The 24,615-nt window shown below is 47.0% G+C and overlaps 1 protein-coding gene across 2 annotated transcripts in view; it reads right to left on the bottom strand.

Moving 5' to 3' along the window:
- LOC146839143 (uncharacterized) overlaps window positions 1-23,469 on the bottom strand; it is a 377,863-nt gene extending 354,394 nt beyond the window's left edge. For both annotated transcript variants that reach the window (XM_085603169.1, XM_085603171.1), the window contains exon 1: window positions 23,303-23,469. The gene's annotated coding sequence lies outside the window, so the exon portion shown is untranslated. The remainder of the gene's footprint in view (window positions 1-23,302) is intronic.
- Window positions 23,470-24,615: the final 1,146 nt, after the last annotated feature.

Raw genomic sequence — 24,615 nt, 5'->3', positions numbered from 1 at the left:
CCCATAGAAAGTAATAGGAACCCGCGGTTGTGTTTTCACACTGCATACGGCTCCCGTGGGTCCCCTGTCTCACTACCTTGGGTGGTTCCTTGGGGTCCCAGCGATTCTAGAGGCAATAGGCATACTGCCTGTTTCAGTCGTGGTACTTATACCACTTTTTTAGTATATGGTTTGGTACGCCCCTAGGGCCCAAACGTGTATTTGTGCTTTTACTGATGCTTAAACACTTGTAACTAAAGTACTGCGAACTCCAGTCTCATAAAGAGACTAGAGGGGTGTGTGTTATCTTAAATACATATATTTTGAATATATGCCTGGTGTGGTTGTCTTTTCATTTGATCATTCAAGAGATTATAGACTGGTAAAACAAGCTGCTTTACATTCCTTCAAGACTTAGCCTGAATGTTGTCTTTAACCTATCACCATAAGGGGTTGTTTGGACTGATACAAGGTGCCCACTAGAACTAGTGGACAGCATATATCAGGCCACCTTCTCACAACCCTCACCAGATTTCAAGGACAATTTCGTTATGTCCTTATATAACAATGGGAATATCCTATACAAGAATTGGACCGAAATCTAGAACAGTGTGACAAACTTTTTATGAGGATTAAAAATACTTTGACTAACACTGTACCGTCTACTGTACCAAATCAAAGTCTCTCCTCTGCATTGAAACCCCAGGCCTCATCTACCACCTCTTCCTCTTCCATCTCCTTCACCTCTTCCTCACTTACTTTGAGTCGGCATGACCAGTCACCCTGCAGCACCAACGATGAAACCAGAGTTGACGAACCAAGACCTTGCATCACAATCAAAGACTGCCTGAGCACCGGTGCACCCCCTTCCCCCTAAAGCTTCCAACAACAATCTGGGGAACTTCAGGTGTGCTAACTACCCTTCCTCTACATCACCCTCGCCCGAATGAGAGCCTCACTCATTCACCGCGCTCCCCAACCCACGGGCTTAACTGCCCTAGTACACAACAGGCCTATCGATCCAGCACCTTTTCCTACCCCACTTCCTCTTTCACCTCCAGCACACCTCTCACTAGCCTACAACATCCCATCACCTTGCCTCCTCCTTACTTATGAGGAATCCTTACTGCATACCAACACTCCCTCCTCCGAATGATCTCACTTACTATCTACCCCTAGACCATCTACCCACACTTTAAACCCTCCCTCCACTGAGGATAAGCTGCAGACCTCAAGCATGATCTACAACTAGTTAAAGGTGGCTTTCAAAACCGATTACACTCTCTATGAAGATAGAGAAGCTTTGGAATCGCAATATGACCTCTGAGACTAATCAACCCAGCCCTCCCGCAATGGTTAAACACAACCGGAGAGGAACTTCATCCATGAAAAACCCGGGGAGCCTGCATTGGAAATCACTGCCAAATCTTAATCACCATTCCAGGCCCCATGGGATTAATGACCAACTGTCTGAGGCTGACATTCACTCCATTCTACTTTTTTACAACGCATCTCAAAGTGACTCATTACCCCGCACCATTTTAGATCCAAACTATTCCCTCCAACCCGTTTAGAGAATTCAGTGTCATTCTCAGAACTATGAACAAGGATAGTTTATTACCTGTCTCCACCTCACACCTAGAAACCGTAGTAACTAAATCTCACATCAAATCAATGCCTCCTAACTGCAGGTCAGCTGTAAAGCCCACAGCTGATATTGTAGACCTCAATCTTACACAAGAACTGGACCTCCTGATCCTAACTGAAATTTGACTCCATGATTCCTCCTTACTAATTTTGGACTTTTTAGTTAGCCCGAATATGAAATCATCAGACTGAATAAACCTGGCTAAAGTTGAATCGCATAGCATGCATCTTTTGCTCCATTCTCACCCTGAGGCATGCACAAACTGCTCCGATGTCTACTTGTGAACACCTGGGCATCGAAATCTGGAACAATGACAAGATAGCTTGTACACCCCACAAATCTATCACCCCCCAGGTGCTAATCTTTTTATCAAACAAATAATGGAGACTATATCCTCTAACTCTGACCAACACCCTAACCAAATCTTCCCTGGGTATTTCAACTTACACTGGAACAACGCAAATGATCCCTTACTGTGCACCTTAGATGCTTTCCTCTCCAACCTAAACTTCGCCCAGTCCTATAACGGACCTACCCACAACAAGGGCCCCACCCTTGATTTAATCATAGCTAAAGATAACGTTACACAACTGGATGGCATATCACCTTGTGACTGGTCAGACCACTACCTCATCTCTTTTCTGATCTTGGAAAGGATGCTGACTAGACAGGGACAACCTCGTAAGACCAAACACTGGTCTAGAGATTTGACGAACATCAACGTAAATGATATAACCTACATTTGCAATAACCTACTTCCTCCGCCCCCCAATATGACAAATCTGGATAACCTTACTGAACACTACATCCACTCCATGATGGATTTGTTCGACGCAATTGCTCCAAAGCAATTCAAAAGGATTCCCAACAAACATTCCAATCCCTGGTTCAATGCTCCCTTAACGAGGAAAGTCACAAACTAAGGTTGGCAGGGAGATCTTGGAGAAACTCTCATTCTATAACAAACCTCAAACAGTTGAGGATGACAAGAAGAGCGTACAACAAACACATCCATTGCACCAAAGCCGGTCACTTTAAGTTACTGCTAGGCAATGCCAAAAACAGACCAAAAAAACTTTTTGAAATCATCAAACAAGAAACTAACCACTCCACTAACCAACACTCTGCACTCAAGGACTCACTTCCTAGCCATGAGACGTTCTCTACAAACATCATTGAAAAGACAAGAAAGATTGAACTAGAAATACAACTGACCTCAAAAAAAGCATGATCAGACCAAGCTCACTCCCTCTCCATGGCTGCCATTGGCCAGTTACCCTCTTTCTGGCTCTAGGGAGTATACTGAAAAAAACAGCGCATCATGGAATACCTTTATACAACTAGATGATGCCGAGCTACTCACAATTATAACTTAATTGAAACCTTCAAATAATTTCAATGATCCTTTGCCCGCCAAGTTATTCAGGGAGCTTAGATCTTCCATTCTCCCACCCTGGTCTAAGATTGTCCATAAATCTCTTGTGCAGGGCTTGATTACCGACTGCCTCAAGATAGGACAGGTCACCCCCATCCAAAAGAAGCCAAATGCAGACTTATTTGATCCTAACAACTTCTGACCAATTTCTAATATCATGACTTTAGCCAAACTACTTGAGAAATGTGGACTTATATAAATTTGGTAGACTTGCTAAATTGAAATGTCACTTCTCAATAAACAACTACGAACGTGCTAGACCTGTGACTCGTGTACCATCTATGGATGTCACGGTATCCCATGTCAGAAATGTATCTACATTGCTTTCTTTGGATACTGACAATAAATCTTCTTATGAACATGTGCTTGCGAGCATGAACATTGTACAAGATTATAAACCATCCCAATGGACCGCACACCGCTAGCCCCTCCTCCCTGTGCGGGAACTGAGGCCTTTGACGGTTGCTTGGCGGCCCTCTCTTCCACCCCTAACTATTTTCTCTACTGATGAGGGAAGTTATCCCGAAACCCGAGCCATGTCTCGGGCGATATTTTAAAACCCGGGACATGTATCGGGTCTAGAGATAATCAGTTTAACAAGTACTTACTTGCACCCACTGGGGTGAACCACTCAAGAACTCCATGTACCAGCTTCCCTAGGGGCGACCCGGAGGAGGGGCTAGCGGAGTGCGGTCCATTGCGATTGTTTATTGTACAAGATTATACCTGTGATAGTGGCCTCCATAACAGTAGTAAATTTACACCACAGGGGGCACATGTCAATACCTTAGATGTTTTTCACGATCTTGTCACTAAGGAATTATATCTCTTAGAGGACAAATACCTTAATAACCTAGGAAACACATAACAGACAACCTCACATCACTAGAAAGGGCAGCATTACAAAATTTACGTAACAATGGGGACATAATAATACTGGGGGCAGACAAAGGAAGAAATGTTGTCATCATGAACAGGTCTGATTATGAGAAGGAGGTAGAAAGGCAATTGAGCAATACGGCACATTATACCAAATTGGTATGTAATCCATGCACTGCCGCCACCATTAAAATTAATTTACAACTGACACATTGGAGGGACCTAGGTCTGTTATCAGATACAGAACACAAATTTGTCAGCATCACTAATCCCAGGTACCCCTGTATTTACCTTCTTCCTAAAATACATAAGAAGATGCCATTCCCACCGGGCCGGCCGATTATTTCTGGTATTGGCTCGATGACTGAGGCTCTGGCAAAATTTGTTGACACATTCCTACAGCCTCTAGTTATCAATCTACCGTCCTATATCAGAGACAGTACTGACCTATTAAACAAACTCTCAGATCTTGAATGGGATGAAAACGTGGTTTGCCACGTTGGATGTTGAATCCTTATATACCTGTATCAAAAGGGATCTTGGTGAAATAGCGGTAGATTTCTATCTCTCTACAAGACATGCCAGCCTACATGATCATAATTTGATGCTAATGGAAATGATAAACTTAATACTTGACAACAACTACTTCATGTTTAATACCACATGGTTCAAACAAGAGCAGGGAACTGCTATGGGCTCTAAATTTGCGCCTTCATACGCAAATCTTTTTATGGGCTGGGTTGAATGCATACATGCATGGTCCAGGGTGGCCTCAGAGTGGACTAAACATATCCATTTCTGGGGCCACTATATTGATGAAATCATTATTATTTGGACTGGCACTGGTACAGAATTGAAGGAGTACTATCATTTTCTTAATAACAATTCTCTTAATGTCACATTTACCTTGGAAATGTCCCAAACTATCATCTTTTTCTTAGATCTAGAATTGTATGTTGTAAACAATACAATCCAGAGTACCTTACACAGAAAGGAGACAGCTGTCAATAGCATCTTTCACTACACCAGCTCACACCCACCATCCGCTAAGAAAGCAGTTCCTTATGGTGAGTTATTGCGTATTCGCAGAAATTGTAGCGAAGATGCTAATTTTATAGTACAATCAAAGTTGGCTACAGAAAGATTAAAAAGCAGAGGCTATGATTCACATCTTTTACAGACTGCTGATCACAGAGTTCGCAAAACCAAGAGAGAGGACCTACTGAAACATGATAAAAAGAAATTGGATCAGGATAATCAGAGACTTTCGTACATTACGACTTATTCTATTCTTAACAATGAAGTATTTAAATCACTGGGGAAACACTGGGCATTGTTAAAAGGTGTACCAGGGATTGATAACATCATCTCTGAGCGACCGTCTATCATTTTCAGGAGAAGCAATACAATCAGGGATGTCCTCTGCCCGAGTTACACTCTACAGAATACTACAAAGAAAGGGTCTTGGCTCATGAAACCAAATAGGTTCTTTATTTGCAGTACTTGCAATATCTGTTCGCAGGGCAGTAACAAGACGACAGTGTTTAGTTATAACACTAACACCAAACACAAGATTCATCATTTTATCAATTGCCTTACGACCTTTGTGGTCGATGTTATCATTTGTGGCTGTGAAAAAATCTATGTGGGCAGTACAACTAGACAACTCAAAACCTGTATTCAAGAATATCGTAGGGCTGCCCTGAAAGGAGACACCTCATATGCCATTGTTACACATGAATGTAAAATAGGTGTAGATCGAGCATGTTGCAGATTCCATGGTATTGATACTGTAATTAACAATACACGGGGTGGAGATAGAGCTTTGCTGTTAAGACAATTAGAAGCCAAATGGATATGCACCCTACGTTCTGTTGATCTTGGTTTTAATCTGGATAAGGAGCTTCATTACTTTCTGTAATCAAATTGAGCAAACTGTCTCCTCATGTTCACCATTTCAGTTGGAGTTTTCTCACACTAAAGTATTTCTGTTGTGGATAGGCATTTTAGTAACTGTATGAAGTGAAGTAGGACTTTCGAGTTCTGGTTTGTCAATAATTTTTAATGAAAATAGTTTCGTATGATGTTTCACTTAAACGCTTTGCTTTCACTTTATGTAAATGTTTAGTACCTTGCCAGACAAATCCTGATACCCTATTACAAATTGATGCATGTAACGTTTGTCATGTAAAGATTATGCAATTAGATTGCTACAGTGTGCTACCGCTGTCACTTTGTATGTTAGCTACAACCAGGATGTAACAGTTGTATTACTGTCCTTTATGGGTCTCCTATGGCTTACCTTTATACCTGCATCTGCTTTACTAGAATCAACACTCTTATAAATGGTGTCTTTTCCAGTCTAAATTGATACTGAAATAGCCTAATTCTTTCATTCAGCACTCAATACTGGTAATCTCTCTCTTTCCTTGGCAACTAGACCGTCACTCAATTAGTTTCTTTTTTTATTTTGAATAGCATTATTGCTATGTTTACGAGATGTGAAGTTATTGACCTTATTTTTGGTCAAACTTAAGATTCGCTTACAGCATATACTTAACCATCTGTAGACATTTAGTATAAACATCTAGTTTTTGTACGTTTAACTCGATCTAATAATTACTTCTTTATCAAATTTATTTTTCTGATTTAAAATAATTTACAGTAACCTGCATCTGAACGTTCTACGTATTTTCAGGTTACGTGTTTGTTGTTTCTTCGTGTCTGTCTTGTTTTGTTTCTATTTTCTCTTTTTATTAGTACGTGTGCCGTCTGACGCCACGGAAGCAGGTATACGCCCCTCTTTTCTTTTTGATGGTCTAGTATTCGTCTCTCCTATGGTGCGAGGGCTTTCCGGAAGTCAGGCAGTAACCGAGCTTTGTTTTTGCGGTCTAGTCGTTAGATTATTTTGCTAATTGACAACTGTATTTAAATGGTGCGCGGGTAGCAATTTCTTTCTCACTACCTTCGTCCTGACTGACTGACGTCGCGCAACGGATCGGGTGCAGGATCATGACTTGCGGCTAATACCGCTTGGATAGTAAGTGAATACTCTGCCGCCGTTTGCTGAACTAGTAGCGCTATCGATGGTGTCTCGGAGGGGGACTTTCTTTTAGTCATGTTTGGATTTTAATCTTCTATTTTCGAATTAGGCATTTGTCGGGAGGTGTCACCTATCCCTCGGCTTGCGACCATGGACTCATCCGTGTCACCTCCCTCTTGTGCTCCACAGCCCCCGGAGGTCAGAACAGGATCCTCGCTGGTTCCCACGGGTGAATTAAGGAAGCACTGGCCCTTTCAGGAATCGGCCTCCCTGGCTGAGGAGGGAGACGCCCCCTGTGACGACGACGGTCGGGATTGGCTGCAGTACAGCGGAAACCGGACTAATACGGAAGTAGAGGAAACGCAGAGAGCGCGAAGCGAGGAGACGGAGGAAGGCGAAGGCGAGCAGAACGAGGAGACAGGGAGGCGATGAACAACCGAAGGCGGAGAAGAGGCGACGAAGAAAGCAGGAGGCGGATACCACGCAGCGCCCTGCCAGGGACCCGGAGGTTCCTGGCTCCAACAGGTACGAGCTCGTATCCTGGGCCCAGGGCGGCGGGTCTTGGCAAAAGAAGGGGACACCTCATGGTAGTTGGGAGACGGTTCATCTCCGACTACCGTCCTGGGGTAGAACTGTTGGTGGTGGTTACTCTGTAGCTTGTGCACTACTTCCTTACTGTGGTGTCCCTCACAAGCCCTGCCCCACATTCCGAACCAGTAACCTGAGACTGAGACCATTTTTTCTTTATTTTTTTGTATGGAGCCTACGTCCCTGCCGGTGAAGCAACCAAGAGACGCTGGGGAATCCTAGAGGACAGACGAGTCTTAGAAAGCTGAAGGCCAATTCTCTGACCCTGCTCATTTCTGGAACAAGGACAATCCTCTGTAAAACAGTCAAGCCCTAAAGATTAAATCTGAGTCAAGATATCAATAGTCTCGCGTTCTTATTTACGCTCCCCGGGAAGGTGGATCCCGACAAATTGGTGGAGAATGCAGGCATAAAAAGCGCAGGACTTGGAAGCCTGATGGAAGCGCTAATCCAGCACTTGGTAGAAGGGCAGCGTAAATTGGAATGGGCAGTAGAAAGACAGCTCAACAGCGCCCAGGCCGACAGGGACACGTTCAAAACGCAAATGAAGGCCCAACTTGATGCCCTGACCCGTGTTGTCGAGGAGGTGCCCTCTGGTCCAGTGGGTCATACGGCTATACGTTCCTCAAGTGCTTTCCCTACTATATCTCTACAAAAGTATGTTCCCGGCGAGGATCCCGACGCTTTCCTCGACAATTTCGAGCATGCAGCGAGAGCGGCGGGGTGGGCCATAGAGAAGTGGCCCTTTTTCTTAGCCCCCTTGTTGTCGGGGGAAGCACAAGCAGCCTATCAGTTGGCCAACGAAGGGGGGCGATGTTCCGTATGAGGAGATCAAGGCGGTCATACTGAAACATCTAGGCATGGATGCCGAAGCCTATAGATTACGTTTCCGTAGAGAAAAGGGCGCTACCGGCGATACCCCTAAGACACTATACCTCAAACTGAAAATGGCCGCAGAAAAATGGTTACGTCCAAACGATCTCACGAAAACCGAGATCATGAACTCAGTCATACTGGAGCAATTCCTGGAAGCGTTACCCTTTGCCACACAGCGCTGGCTACGACAACATGCAGGATCGACAGGGCCGTGGAAATGGCCACCTCATATGCCAGAGCGCAGCCCCGCCCGGTAACGTGGGAGCCCGAAAAAGGACTACGTCCCTCCACTTTGCCCCGTAGGCCTCTCCGTCCCATCAAAGAACCAGACAAGGTCAGGGCTGTTCGACCAGAACCCCTTGTATCCCGACAGCCTCAGTGCTTTGAATGTGGGGAGTGGGGTCATATCGCCCGGGTTTGCCCCCGAAGAAAACCCGAAGAGCCCATGGACGTCAGTTACGGACCCCGTAACATGTTATATTCCATGGAGATGGGCGCCGCCTATTATGTAAGTCTCAAGGTAAACACGGTAACCGTGGCTGCTTTATTAGACTCAGGTTGCAGACAGTCCATGATAAAGAGTTGTTTTGTGTCTCCAAAACAGAGGGTTCCGGGTGGACAAGTTGCCATTAGGTGTATACATGGGGACGTACACTGTTATCCCACCGCTAGAGTTCCCCTTTCCTGTCCCGGGAAAACGGGGTCTACCTATGTTACGGTAGGACTGTTAGATACACTTCCAGAGGACTTAATCCTGGGTACGGATAATCAAGAGTTCTTGTCTCTCTTTTGGAACACCACAAAGACCCCGGTAGAGCCGGTTCTGGGCATTTTAGCCCAGGAACCATGGACGATCGACAAAAACTTTCATTTGGCTCAGGCCAACGATGCGACGCTCATCCATGCATGGCAAGAGGCTAGCAAGCACTCTGCTACCGGGAAGGGAGTGTACCCCTCCTTTTCAATCCAAAAAGGACTTCTATATCGCCTCCCTAATGCACACGCCCCCTCACAACTACTAGTCCCTAACGCCTTTAGGGACCAAGTCATGTTCTTTGCACACAGTCATCTTTTGGCGGGTCACATGGGGGCCCAGAATACGACAGAGAACATCTTGCAACACTTCTATTGGCCCGGTATCTATGCTCAAATCAAATCCTATTGCCAAACGTGTCCTATCTGTCAGTTCAAAAATCCATATCAACCCCCTCGAGCACCGCTCCAACCTTTACCAATCGTGGGGCGGCCCTTTGAACGGGTGGGTATGGATATCATTGGGCCTCTTCCCCGCTCGTCCAAAGGATATCAGCATGTATTAGTCTTAGTCAACTATTGCACCCGTTTCCCTGAGGCTTTCCCCCTCCGAAGCGTTACCACTGCCTCCATCGCCGACAGACTAATGGAGTATTTCTCCCGAGTGGGGTTCCCTACACAAATTCTCGACGATCAGGGAACCCCCTTTGTATCAAAACTCATGTCCCAGGTTTGTAACCTTATAAACATAAAACATTTGAAAACCTCCGTATATCATCCTCAAACAGATGGGTTGGTTGAAAGGTACAACGGCAACCTCAAGTTGACCTTAAAGAAAATGCTGGAGAGCGAAGGGAAGTCCTGGGATCGTCTACTGCCTCTGGCCCTCTTTGTCATTAGAGGGCAGGTACAAAGCAGTCTAGGGTGTTCCTCATTCGAACTCCTATACGGGAGGCAGCCTTGTACACTGCTAGAAATGACAAAGGAAACCTGGGAAGCAGAAGAGGATAACACCCAGACGCTCCTGGACTACTCCCTACAACTGCGGTCCACCTTGGGTAAACTCCGGGAACTGGCCCACCAAAATCTTGAGAAAGCCCAAAACCAACAAAAGAAACAGTACAACAAAGGTACCAAACTACGTAACCTCCGGGTGGACGACTGGGTTTTAGTATCACTACCTCCAAGCATGAACAAGGGAAAAAAAGGTTGGAAAGGCCCTTATAGGGTCATAGAGACCATAGGGAACACAACTTATAGACTACAAATGAGCGCTCGCACAACTCAAACCTATCAACCTGCTAAAAAAATGGTTAGGTCCCCCTCCAAAAAGTATACACTTATCACAAACAGGCACAAAATCCCCCTGCACCCTAGAGGAGCTAACGGTAAATCCTGAGTTGGATAGGCGTCAAACTCAGGAGTTTCTGGATCTCCTATGTTCCTTTCGGGATCTTTTCTCCGACACTCCGGGTAGGACAAACCTGGTAGAACATCACATAGACACTCGCCCCGGACCCCCGATCAAACAAAAACCGTACCGAATCCCGGCAGCCAGACGTGTCAGCAGAAGTCCAGAAGATGCTGCAAATGGGGGTGATTCGGCCATCCCAAAGCGAGTGGTCATCCCCTATAGTCCTAGTGCCAAAACCAGACGGGTCCCTCAGATTTTGTATTGACTTTAGGAAGATAAACGCCATCTCCTCTATGGAAGCCTATCCCTTATCAAGGGTAGATGAACTGATAGAAAAACTAGGAAAAGCTAAGTACATCACCACTCTAGACTTAACAAAAGGATACTGGCAGGTACCCCTCAGAGATACAGATCAGAAAAAAACAGCCTTCTCCACTCCAGACGGCCTTTTTGAATTTACAGTGTTACCCTTTGGCTTACACGGCGCTCCCGCAACTTTTCAGCGATTAATGAATATCATTCTCCGCTCACATACAGACTACTCCTCGGCATATCTGGATGATATTGTGATATTCAGTTCCTCCTGGGGTTCTCATCTAGATCATTGCCATTGAGTATTCCAGGAGTTACAAAAGGCCGGACTACACATTAACGCTGGTAAGTCCTTTGCGGATTTTCACCTGGTGCGTTATCTGGGTTACCTGCTCGGCAAAGGCTGCATTGCACCACAAAAAGAAAAAGTTAGGGCCATCACGGAGACCCCAGTACCAACCACAAAAAAAGAAGTAAGAGCCTTTTTAGGACTATTGGGATATTATAGACGCTTCATACCCCAATACTCTGAAATTGCAGCCCCTCTGACCGCCCTCTTAAAAAAATCAACGTCAGACAAAAGCTTACGGCAACCTAGCCCCCGAGTCCTTGAGGCAGTTTCCAGGCTCAAATAGGCGATCACTAACCACCCAGTTCTCGTCTCTCCTGACTTTGATTTACCCTTCATTCTACAAACTGATGCCTCCGACTCTGGCATAGGAGCCGTTCTGTCACAAATGACTGAGGGAAACATAGAACGGCCCATTTTATTTATCAGCCGAAAACTATTTCCACAAGAACAGCATTACCCGGTGATTGAAAAGGAATGCTTGGCCGTTAAGTGGGCCGTGGAGAAGTTGCGATATTATTTAGAGGGCCGACGGTTTCAACTGTACACAGATCACGCCCCTCTCATCTGGATGTGTCGCAACAAATCCAACAACCCTCGCGTTATGCAATGGTTCCTGTCCCTTCAACCGTTTGTGTTTGACATTCACCACCGTAAGGGGTCTGACAATGCCAATGCTGACTTCCTCTCCCGATTGCCTTCTGTCCCCGAACGGGACTATTCGTGGGAGGGGGTGTGTCGGGAGGTGTTACCTATCCCTCGGCTTGCGACCATGGACTCATCCATGTCACCTCCCTCTTGTGCTCCACAGCCCCCGGAGGTCAGAACAGGATCCTCGCTGGTTCCCACGGGTGAATTAAGGAAGCACTGGCCCTTTCAGGAATCGGCCTCCCTGGCTGAGGAGGGAGACGCCCCCTGTGACGACGACGGTCGGGATTGGCTGCAGTACTGCGGAAACCGGACTAATACGGATGTAAAGGAAACGCAGAGAGCGCGAAGCGAGGAGACGGAGGAAGGCGAAGGCGAGCAGAACGAGGAGACAGAGAGGCAACGAACAACCGAAGGCGGAGAAGAGGCGACGAAGAAAGCAGGAGGCGGATACCACGCAGCGCCCTGCCATGGACCCGGAGGTTCCTGGCTCCAACAGGTACGAGCTCGTATCCTGGGCCCAGGGCGGCGGGTCTTGGCAAAAGAAGGGGACACCTCATGGTAGTTGGGAGACGGTTCATCTCCGACTACCGTCCTGGGGTAGAACTGTTGGTGGTGGTTACTCTGTAGCGTGTGCACTACTTCCTTACTGTGGTGTCCCTCACAAGCCCTGCCCCACATTCCGAACCAGTAACCTGAGACTAAGACCATTTTTTCTTTATTTTTTTTAATGGAGCCTACGTCCCTGCCGGTGAAGCAACCAAGAGACGCTGGGGAATCCTAGAGGACAGACGAGTCTTAGAAAGCTGAAGGCCAATTCTCTGACCCTGCTCATTTCAGGACAATCCTCTGTAAAACAGTCAAGCCCTAAAGATTAAATCGGAGTCAAGATATCAATAGTCTTGCGTTCTTATTTACGCTCCCCGGGGAGGTGGATCCCGACAGCATTACGATTTTTTGTCTTGAGTCACTTTTTATGTATCAGCTTTACGTGTAAAAGGACACAGGCAGCTATTACATTTTTCGTGTCTTGATCCATTGGTCATGAACTCTTATTGCGTTTAAATGACATAGGCGGTTTCTTTTGTGCTTCATTTTAAACATACGCTTGCATATTTGCGCTTACGTTATTTTTGGGCCTCTTGGAAATACGCACTGCTCATAATTCAAAGGAAGTGACTCATACTATACTGCATATAGGGAAGTTTGGTAAGCCCTGCAGTTAACGATTGCACGCGCGCTTTCACCACACGTTATGGCAGACATGTAGCTCAAACAATAGTAGATTTTCCCTTCTGTTTTTACCGATTTCTCTCTTTCCTGTTTTGGCAACTACAGTGCTGGAAAGACCTGCATCTACTATTGGAAAACATCTTGGAAAACCTATTTTTATTATTTCCTCTACCATGAGTTCAGAATAAACATATTAGGTATGAGGTGTATCGCCACTCTCTTCTGCTTTAATGTTTTGGGAAGACGCTATATTTTTGAATCTACTGAGGAGTTCAGCTCATGTGTCCTTTTCTTACGACATTTAGGAGTCATCGTTGGTCTTTCACTCTTGTTGGACAAATCGTGTTATTGGATTTGCCGTTTTCTACATCATACTGGTAAGCCAGGTTTTTAACAGCAGCATGACCACATACTCTATTTCACTGGGTTAGTTTGTTATCTCACACTCGGTATTACTTTTTAAGTTGGAAACATAGGCAGTATCACAGCAATTTCTTCGTTTTTGAGGCGCGGAGCACCACTGTTTTTGGTGACGAGCACCACTGTTTGGTTCTTCTCTTTCATTTCACACTATCTCTTCCTTTCTTGTTTGTTTCTTTTCATTTTACACATTCTTTGTTCTTTTGGATTCTCTTTAGAATATATTTTTTCCTCTCTGATTCTTTGACATTTACATATTTGTATCTTTTCAAGTGCTCATATGTTTTTTATTACTACAGCCCTGAAGAAGCCCATGTTGGGGTGAAACGCGTTTTCACTGTGTGAAGCACTACAAAGAATAAAAGACATCCAAAATTTTCATCTACTTTGTATCTGTCCATGTCTCACATATTTAAATGTGTCTAAATATTTGTTCTTTATATATTGCCTCTCATCCAACTGTTTCAAGTTTAGTTATTTGTGGTCTATAGGCAGCAGATCACTTGAGGTGGGCAATAAAATCTACCATAGTGACTATTCTGGTGGTGCAGTCTCCCACAAACCAGCTGCTTCTTATTCTCAGACAAAAAAAAAATACTTGAGAAATGCATACACACACAACTCTGTAATCACATCCAACAGTTTCAACTCCTAGACCAATACCAATCAGCCTTCAGATCGGGACACAGTACTGAAACTGCCCTAACACGCATTGTTGATGACGCCCTGAGACTACTTGACTAGAACGAACTTTGCCTACTTATACTTCTTGGTCTTGCCTCAGCATTTGACACGGTCAAAAATGATTGATCTCTGGCATTTATGTGACGGCGGATCGCGACAAATTTATGGCTGAAAATCTCATGAAGCCCCTGCAAAGGCTACGAGCCGACGTCAAACACTGTTGTCATTGCCCCTGACGTTGCTGGGAAGGGCTTCGCTCTTCAAGATGCTGGCCCTCCCTAGATTCCTATATATGCTACAAAATACCCCTTTCCCGGTGGCAGCCTCCTATTTCACGGCCATCAATGCAGAGGTTACCAGCCTCCTATGGGAGGACAAGGCACCGCGAATAGCTCTACACAAGCTCACCAGCGGCTGGTACGATGGCGGTATAGCCCTCCCCGATATCAAGACCTACTATTGGGTGTCGCAACTTATGATCGTAAACCAATGGCTCCATGCGCCTCAAGATGACCCTGCTTACCGCATGGATAGGCAGCTGCTGGGGGGGGAGGGGGTGCTGGGAGCCCTATACAACCCTAAAAAAGGTCACCCTCCGGAGGGGCCCACGTCCCACACTCTCCGGATATGGTTCACGGCACAGCGCGCAATGGGCTGGGCCGGAAGGATTACCCAGGCTACGCCCCTCTGGGACACGAAACGGCTCGGGGTGCTCCGCACCACCAAGGGATTCCATCAATGGGACCTCATCGGCATCTCCAGGGTCGGGGACCTCTGGAAACGAGGAGAGGTGGTTGCTTTTCACCAACTGCAGACTGAGTACGACCTGGCTGAATCTGAATCATTCCGATACTTACAAATCCGCCACGCTCTCCGGGCGGCGATTCCACGGCTCCCGGAGTCATCGCCCCTAGAGGACCGGCTCCTGACAGAACATCTTATCCAAAGAGCGACGTCCCTCACATATCGGAAAATAATAAATAATCGCCCTGATCCTTTCCTGGCCCTTAAGAGTAAATGGGAGGCAGAACTTGGGGACTTCGATGAGACGGAGTGGCAGTCCGCGCTTTCGTCCCCCAGGGAGGTGGGTATATCGTCCAAGCTCAGACTAGTCCAACTCAAAATTTTGCACCGCACCTACTACACCCGCACACTCCTATTTAAACTACAGCGTGCGGAGTCCCCGCACTGTCTCAGAGACTGTGGTCACGAGGGATCTTTCTTCCACACCATATGGGAATGCCCTGCCATCAAGGTCTACTGGAGGGCGGTGATGCATACGTTCTCCCAGGTGACTAGAATCGTGACTCCCCCTGAGCCTCGGCGATGTCTCCTTAACATATGGGAACAAACTGATCATAAGAGAATGACGCAGCTATGGGTTACGTTAGGGATTATGCTGGCAAAACGCAATATAGCCCAACGATGGGGTACGGGGCAGGCGCCTACCCTGGCGCAATGGATACGTGACATGGACCAAGTGATGGTGGTTGAAAAATCGGTATATGTACATAGGGGGTGCCCCCGGAAATGGACACAGGTGTGGAGCGGGTGGAATGTATACAGAGGGAATATTTGTGAGCCCCCACCAGACGTGTCGGAGGCTGAACTCAGTGATCAAGAGTAATGTGCTGGTCGGATGCACGGGTGCGGGCTGGGAAAGGCGATATGCTATGTATTCCATGTCTTTATGTCTCACTTGTAATAATACTGCACTGTTGAATTCCGTTTGTAGTAACCTCCTGCTATGCCTGAAGATCGATGAGTGGTCTTTTTCTTTTGTGTTTGCAAATTTAATAAAAATATTTCAAAAAAAAATGATTGATCTCCTTGAAAAAAGGATGGGGTTATCGGATCCAGTTTTAACTTGGCTTGCCTCGTTCCTACATCACAGAAAGCAGAGAATCCAAGTCAACCATTCCCTTTTTAGCAGTACACCGGTCTCAATTGGATGCCTCAAGGATCCACACTCTCGCCCACACTCTTCAACATGTTCATGGAACCTCTCACCAAAACTCTGAACTGCTCAAACGTACAATATCACTTGTATGCCGATGATACTCAATTGTACTTGAAAATGTCTTCACCGGATGATATCTAAACTCTTAACTTTGCTCTTCTAAAAACTCAACAATGGTCAACTCAAAATCAACTTATGTTAAATACATGCAAGACGGAATTCTTCCTGATTGCCCCCCACAATCACTCTGGCCCCATTCAAGATTGGCTCAAACAACTAATGGCTCTCAACTGCGCTCCACGTGTTTTTGACTTCACTAGATCTCTAGGCTTAACTCTGGACAAACACCTGAATATTCAAGACCACATCAGTGCAACAACTAGGGAAGCCAATCACCAATTCAACTCTTTAAGGAAAATCAAACCGTTCCTGCCTCCTGTTGGTATGCAGCTAGCAGTACAATCCCTAGTCATCTCCCGTTCAGATTACGGAATTGTGACCCTGGCGGGGATACCCAAAAGCTAGACTGGCCCCTTTAAGGGCTACTCTGAACTCTGCGGCTAGACTAATCATGGGATCGAGAAAAGGTGATCACATCACACCACATACAATTCAACTCAATTGGCTCTCACTTGAAGCAAGGATTCACTTCAAGATAGCCTGCTTGAGGCACAAAGCACTTAATTATAACACTCCTGTTTACCTGGCAAAAAAAAGCAAACTATCTGGTTTGAATCGGTCCCTAAGTAGCTCTAACACTCTACTGTTGTAACCACAAAATTCAAAAAGAAGAGAACTTATAACCGCACCTTCTCCGGTCTTGCTCCGAGAATATGGAAGGATCTTCCTCCCCAAATAAGAGCTAACCCTTCCACGCCTCATTCAAAAAAGAAGTCAAAAGGCGGTTCCTGAATAGCGACCTGCAGCAATAGACTTGAAGTAGCCGCAACTAACATTTATTTCATGTTTACAGCACTGTTCTCTCTTTCAACTATGCAATGCTTTGCTTCTTTATGTCTAATATGATGCTGGCTGTTCTATTTTTAGCATTGTGTATGTCTAGCTTCTTATGTGATTAGTATTTTACGCCTTCACTTGCTTATCTTGTCCGCTTCTATGTACAGGGCTCTGATACCCTGACCACGTCTGCGTGGACTTTGTGGCCGTGACCTTCCACTTCCGTGCTAAAGAGAAGCTGCATTTCTTTGCTCGATGCTTTAGTTGTTTTTTATGCAAGCCATGGCAACCGTGGCCAGTCCCCTAATTCATGACCCTGCAGAGTTTAGCACTGCTCTGTGGCGGCTACACCGATAACTATCCTTTACTGCTTTATTAGATTCGTATTATTTTTCATGTTTCTGATTTGGAGTTTGTTTACATTATTTGTGCTCCCTTCCACTGCCTGTCTTCCCCTCTGCCTTCTTTCCCTCAGTCTCAGTCTCAGTGTCTAGTTGATTCTAAGTTGTCTGGCCCCAGGGAGGGGAGACAGCTGATAGGTGGGTGTGTACAAGAGTTCCAAGAAGTCCTCGGTCAGACTCCAAGAAGGGAGCGGGGGAGGTAGGCCCACAAAAACCTAAAGAAGGAGGTGGTAGGCTAACTGAAGTGATTCCCTCAGTACCCCAGAACCCTAAAAAGAAGGAGGGCAGATCCTACCCCAACTCTGACAAGCAGAGGCAGGGAAACCAGGGCTTAAAAACATCTTTGAGAACACTGTGTGTTTTGACTGTTTGAAGCCAGGTCACTTTAGAGGTGACCCCGCCTGTTCCAAAAAGGTGGTTAGAACTGGGCTGTCAAGTGTAGCCTCCATAAAGTAGGACACCTCAGACAAGGAGGTCCTCCTAGCATTGTGTTGGACGACAGATCCAGATGGTTAAATCGGGATCCATGAGGGTGGGAGTAGGCAATGGGGCAGTCGCCCAGGGCACACACCCATCCAAAGATCCTGGGTAGCCAGTCCCTATGGTTAGGAGCCTGGGATCCCAAAAGAAAAGGAAAGGAAAGGGAAGCCACTCCTAAATAGAGATTCAGTGAGCCAAGGGAATCCCGACCCAGTAAGGAGGAAGAGCAGAGATGGCATGGTAAGGCTTCACCTGACCCCAAGGACGTCCTGAGCAGTCCGGCAGCTGTCAAGGTGGAGGGTGGAAGAAGGGTGTCTGCCACAGGATGTGGTAGCCCCCACTCTAAACAGCAGAAGAGGTTCTAAGAACCCATAGTTGCCCCTAAGCAACTCAGCCACTTGTCAGTGGAGAGCTGAGGGTGTGGTCTATGATTTGCGCTCCCCTCAGTGTTGAACAGTCCATGATTTGCGCTTCTCTCAGTGTTGAGTGTAGTGTGACACTACAGTCAACAATGACGGGAGCGCAAATAATGTACTTCATGTACCATGATGCAAAGGAGCAAACTTACCTGGGATATGATGTAGTGTCCGCCCACACCCTTTTCCCTGCCCAAACTGCTTTTCATGACCTCCTCTACCATTTATCACACATTCCTAATGTTCCTTTTGTAAAAAATTGGATTCCGGCCCATTGATTACACTTCATCTGGCCCGAGCCGGTGAGTGCGGCTGGAGCCGGAGAGTACGGCCCGGGTGTGGAGAGTACGGTCCGGGTGAGGAGATTCTGGCCAGACTGCGGAGATTCCGGCCTAACTGCAGACATAAAGATACGACTCGTAAATGACCTCTGTGAATACCAAAAGTCGTAAAGATAGACTTTTGTCTCAGATTGCCTTTGTGAATTCGGCCTATCTTTTGACAGGAGTAAGCAATAATAATAATTCAAACATGGCAAATTAATAGATGCAATGAATCCAACAACTTGCCATGGTTGGATGTATTGTAACTATTGGTGGAATGATGTTATAGAATTGCTTTCCAAAAGTTACCCAATTCAACTCTGTATCAGCCTCTTCAGATTGGCCAACCTTTGACAGGCTGAGCCAAGCTGCCTTAATGAGGTGTGAAGTAGCCTGACATGAGACTAAATAGACATCTGGTGGGAGAAAATATGTCAGGATAGGAAGGGGCCTGGGTAGCCAAACTGGCCTTCAAAGGAAGAAAGACAGTGAGGACAGGAACCAGGCCCACCCCCGCTTCCTGCACCCCCAGCCAGGTGGGAGCCCCTGTAATTGAATTAAGAGAGGGGCTGGAAGGCAAGTGTAGGGGGAAAGTTAGCCACACCTGTGGGTGGGCTTAGCCAGACTTGAAGCTCCAGGAGAGATTTTCTCCATTTTGTTTTTTGTGCAACAATGCTTTCTGGGACACAAATATGTCACACTTCAGGGGAAGAGGTCATCACAGAAGATGGCACCCTGCACCCCATTGGTCAGGGGCACGCCCCTTGTTGCCAGCCCAGAAACCTGGAACAATAGGGGATAGCTGCCCAGAAACATCAGATGCCTGCCTGGAAATATCAAGAGAAGAACGTCTGCCCTGGTGAACCCCGGGTCTGCACTACAAGACGACTTCCCTCATAAGGACTGCACCTGATACACACTTTGTGCTTTACAGAAGAGGACTTTACCTTGCTTCAAAAGATTAAAGAGTGGACTCCCTGAAAGCAACAGTTAGAAAAGAGCTCCGAGTACTCACCTGCAACAACTCTACCAAGACAAGCCCAGCTGACTAACTTCACTTGGACTTTAAAGGATTTGACCAGGTGCATTATGGGAATTGTATTCCTAAACCTCCAAAAGGCAAATCAGAGCTTCTAGACCCTTTACTGGTGTTGTGGACCCTCAAACACCCAAACTAAATATCTGGAGGAGAAGGACTGCCCTGCTGGACCCTTGGGCTGCTCAAGAGAGCCCTGCACTCATAAGGACTGCACCTGCTGCACTCACAAGGCTTCACCACAAAAGGACTCTGCCTGTCTTAAAGGATAAGTATTGGACTCCCTGATCAGCAACAGGTAGAAAAGTGCTGGAAGGGCTACCTGCAACATCATCAACAAGGACAACTTCAGCTGACAAACTACACCCGAATTTTAATTGGATTGACCTGGTGCATTGTGGGAGTTGTAGTCCCAGACCCCAGGAGGGGTCTGGGAATACAACTCGGCAGACATCAGACGCGCCCCCTACCTGAACACCTTCAGGAACACCCTCAAGACCAGATCTGCGGACCCCTCCTCCCCCTCAGCGCCTTGAGACCCTCACGGGTGAGTAGCACGCTTACAATTCCCTGACTGATTGATTGATTGAAGAGGCAAACCAGAGATTCTAAACCTTTGGCTTGTGCGGTGGACCACTTCCTGCATCAAGAAACACTTCTGGAAGTAAGTGTAAAAGTATTAAATTGCAGGCGGCCTGAACTCTTGACTTTGACCCAGCCCAGAACAACCTTTTCTTAACCCTTTGAGTGCTATTTGCTTCTAAGCACTAATTTAACTTTTAATATGAACAAATTCATATCGCCGGTTCCTACATTAGATTTTTGTCGTTTTGGTGTCATTTTAATCATAAAAATATTTGCTATTTCTATAAATTTGTGTCAGATTTTTATTTTGTGTTTTTTCCTATTTATTTACTGTTATTGGTGTGTTCTAAACCCTTTACACACCTGTCTCCTAAGTTAAGCCTGACCGCTTGTGAGCCAAGCTATCAAGGTTTGAGCAAGGAATAATTTATTGAGACTTTACTGGATTTTATTTGGGATTGTGGAGTTGGTACTAGCTGTAGGTACCTACCTGCACCTACTAACAAACCACATTCCAACGTGCAGTAAGATACAGTGCGGCGTTCAGAAGTTCCTTGCAGTACATTAAGATGCAGTGCAGTGGTACAGATTTCGAACAGCTCAGTAATAAGCAGTGCAAATTGAATAGATTTATCGCAGTAAGATGCAGTGCAGTGGGACAAATCCCTCACAGTGCAGCAAGATGCAGTGCAGTGCACAGATTCCTCATAGTGCAGTAAGATGCAGTGCAACGTGCACATATTTTCCATAGTGCAGTAAGATGCAGTGCATTGTTAACCGATTACTCACAGTGTAGTTAGATGCAGTGCAGCATGAACAGATTCCTCATCCTGCAGTAAGATGCAGTGCAGTGTGCACAGATTCATCACAGTGCATTACGATGCAGTGCAGTTCACAAATCTCTCATAGTACAGTAAGATGCAGTACACAGAATCCTCACAGTGGAGTATGATGCAGTCCAGTGTGTACAGAACCCTAATAGTGCAGTAAGATGCAAAGCACACAGATTCCTTATAGTGAAGTAAGAATCGCTGCAGCAAGCACATATTCCTCAAAATGCAGTAAGCCACAGTGCAGTGCACATATCTCCTTTTTACCACAAAGGAAAACCCCCAGAGGCCCCCGGATAAAAGAGCCCAGCTCAGGCCGGCTCCTGGCAGAGATTCCCTCCAGGATTATTGAGTCTATTTCTACAAACACAGCAGAAGGTGCTGACAATCTCCCACCTGAGCAGACACCTGCACAGGTTCCTCACAGTGCAGTAAAATACAGTGCAGTGCACAGCTCTCTCATAGTGCAGTAAGATACAGTGCAGTGTGTACAAACTCCTCACAGTGCAGTGAGATGCAATGCACTGCACAGATCCTCTCTTCAACACACATGATGCCCACAAACACCCCCAGGGCTGGAAGGAAAGCCCCCCAGAGTCCCCCGGATAGAAGAGACCAGCTTAGCCCCCAGAGGCCCCCGGATAGAAGAGCCCAGCTCAGCCACCAGAGGCCCCCGGATAGAAGAGTCCAGCTCAGCCCCCCCAGGGCCCCCGGATACAAGAGCCTAGCTCAGCCCCAGGGGCCCCCGGATAGAAAAGCCCAGCTCAGCCCCAGGGCCCCCGGATAGAAGAGCCCAGCTCAGCCCGGCTCCTGGCAGAGATTCCCTCCAGGATTATTCAGTCTATTTCTACAAACACAGCAGAAGGTGCTGACAATCTCCTACCTGAGCAGAAACCTGCACAGATTCCTCACAGTGCAGTAAGATGAGGTGCAGGGTGCACAGATCTCTCCTGGTGCAGTAAGAAGCAGTGTAGTGCACAGATCCCCCACGGTGCAGTAGGATGCAGTGCAGTGCACAGATCCCTCACGGTGCAGTAAAATGCAGTGCAGTGCACAGATCCCTCATGGTGCAGTAAGATGCAGTGCAGTGCACATATCCCCTCTTTATTACAAATGATGCCCACAAACACCCCAGGGTTGGAAGGTAAGCCCCCAGTGCCCCGCCCCCCCCCCCCCATAGAAGAGCCCAGCTCAGCCGGCTCCTGGCAGAGATTCCCTCCAGGATTATTCGGTCTATTTCTACAAACACAGCAGAAGGTGCTGACAATCTCCTACCTGAGCAGAAACCTGCACAGACTACTCACAGTGCAGTAAGATGCAGTGCAGTGTGCACAGATTCCTCATAGTGCAGTACCGTGCCGTGCAATTTACGGACTCCTCACAGTGCAGGAAGATGTAGTGCAGTGCACAGATCCCTCGCAGTGCAGTAAGATGCAGTGCAGTGCACAGATCCCTCACAGTGCAGTAAGATGCAGTGCAGTGCACAGATCCCCTCTTTAACTCTAATGATGCCCACAAACACCCCCAGGGTGGAAGGAAAGCCCCCTAGGGCCCCCAGATAGAAGAGCCCAGCTCAGCCCCCAGAGCCCCCCGGATAGAAGAGCCCAGCCCAGCTCAGCCCCAGGGGCCCCCCAGATAGAAGAGCCCAGCTCAGCCCCCAGATCCAACCGGATAGAAGAGCCCAGCTCAGCCCCCAGAGGCCCCCGGATAGAAGAGCCCAGCTCAGCCCCCAGAGGCCCCCGGATAGAAGAGCCCAGCTCAGCCCCCAGAGGCCCCCAAATAGAAGAGCCCAGCTCAGCCCCCAGAGGCCCCCGGATAGAAGAGCCCAGCTCAGCCCCAGGGGCCCCGGATAGAAGAGCCCAGCTCAGCCCCCAGAGGCCCCCGGATAGAAGAGCCCAGCTCAGCCCCAGGGCCCCCAGATAGAAGAGCCCAGCTCAGCCCCAGAGGCCCCCGGATAGAAGAGCCCAGCTCAGCCCGGCTCCTGCAGAGATTCCCTCCAGGATTATTCAGTCTTTTTCTACAAACACAGCAGAAGGTGCTGACAATCTCCTACCTGAGCAAGAACCTGTGCAGACATGTCCAGGCTCTCTCCCCCTCCTGGGGGGCTGGGGAGGGGGGCAGATCTAGGGTCTGGGGGGAGGCTGGGGCAGATCTGGGGTGCCAGGGGGTCTGAAGATGAAGATAACTGCACAGACACACAGGGGGTCCTCCCTCCTCTGAAGGTGCCGGAAGTGATGTCACCATCGCTGCTGCTGCTGTCTCTGCCGCCGCTGACCCGGACGAGGAAACTCTTCTCCCTTTCATCCAATGTGCAGCTCAAAGGGTTTCATCAGCAGGCGAGGAGCGCCCTCTGGTGGCCGCTGACGGAACCGCCGGTGTTCTTTAAATGTCCCAGACATGAATGTTCTTCCATCAGTTTGTGTCTCACACTTGGGGTCACAGAGACCCTCAGACTCCCCACAGTGAACCCCAAAGGGCACTTTATGCAGCACTTTGTATTTTGTGGGGTCTGCAGCCTTCGTTGCTGCTGTAAAGAAATATTAATAGCTTCACTTCCAGGAGGATCTTCCAGACACTGGTGCAGAGGACAGCAGTGTGTCTGGAGTTTACAGACAGACAACCGGAAGTGACGGCTTGTGTGTCACTAAATACACAGAAGTTATATTTTGTATTTATTTTTGCAGTTTTATAGAGCGCTGCCAAGGCCCGAAGGGACCGCAGCGCTTTACAACAGTAGCAGGATACATGTCATAACTAGTGAACCCATCAGACACCCTACACTCATTCTTCTGCAACACTGCTGTGTACTGTAGATGTGGAGTGCGCAGGTCTCACTTCATGTTAGCTACTTCTGATGTGTTGGGGTGTGTTCTGGAGGAAACAACATGAAGCTGGTAAGGTGGGAGAATGACTTTCATTCCACACTCCCCAGGCATAGGAAGGCTCCAGCTGACAGGATGGGAACTGCTCCTTGCCAAACGCCCTCAGGGTCTGGGAGTGGAACTGTAGGTGACATATCAGCAGCATGGAGACGAGGGACCCTCAGCTAACTCAGGGCGGCTGGGCTTGGGAACACTGCTGGTTTTAACTTATCCTCAAATCAGGTAATAACATATGATGGGGAGATTCTTACTGAGCTGGGCTCTACTTTTCAGTGTAAGCAAGTTACTGATATAGAGACTAGCATTTTCTTACCATGGTGTCAACATTGCAGTTGGGGCGACACTAATGACACCCTGAATACAATGCCCGTGCCCAATATACAAAGAAAGGACGAGCTGGGTGTTATGTCTAAGAAACAACACTACATCAATGCTTTACTGTTAAATTGTCGTTCGCTTAATAAACATGCTTTACATATTCGTG

This window comes from Triturus cristatus, chromosome 4_2 (genome assembly GCF_964204655.1).
Source record: "Triturus cristatus chromosome 4_2, aTriCri1.1, whole genome shotgun sequence".
In the NCBI taxonomy this organism is placed as follows: Eukaryota; Metazoa; Chordata; class Amphibia; order Caudata; family Salamandridae; genus Triturus; species Triturus cristatus.
Note: the sequence above shows the minus strand (reverse complement) of the source record. Positions and strands in the feature narration are given on the sequence as shown.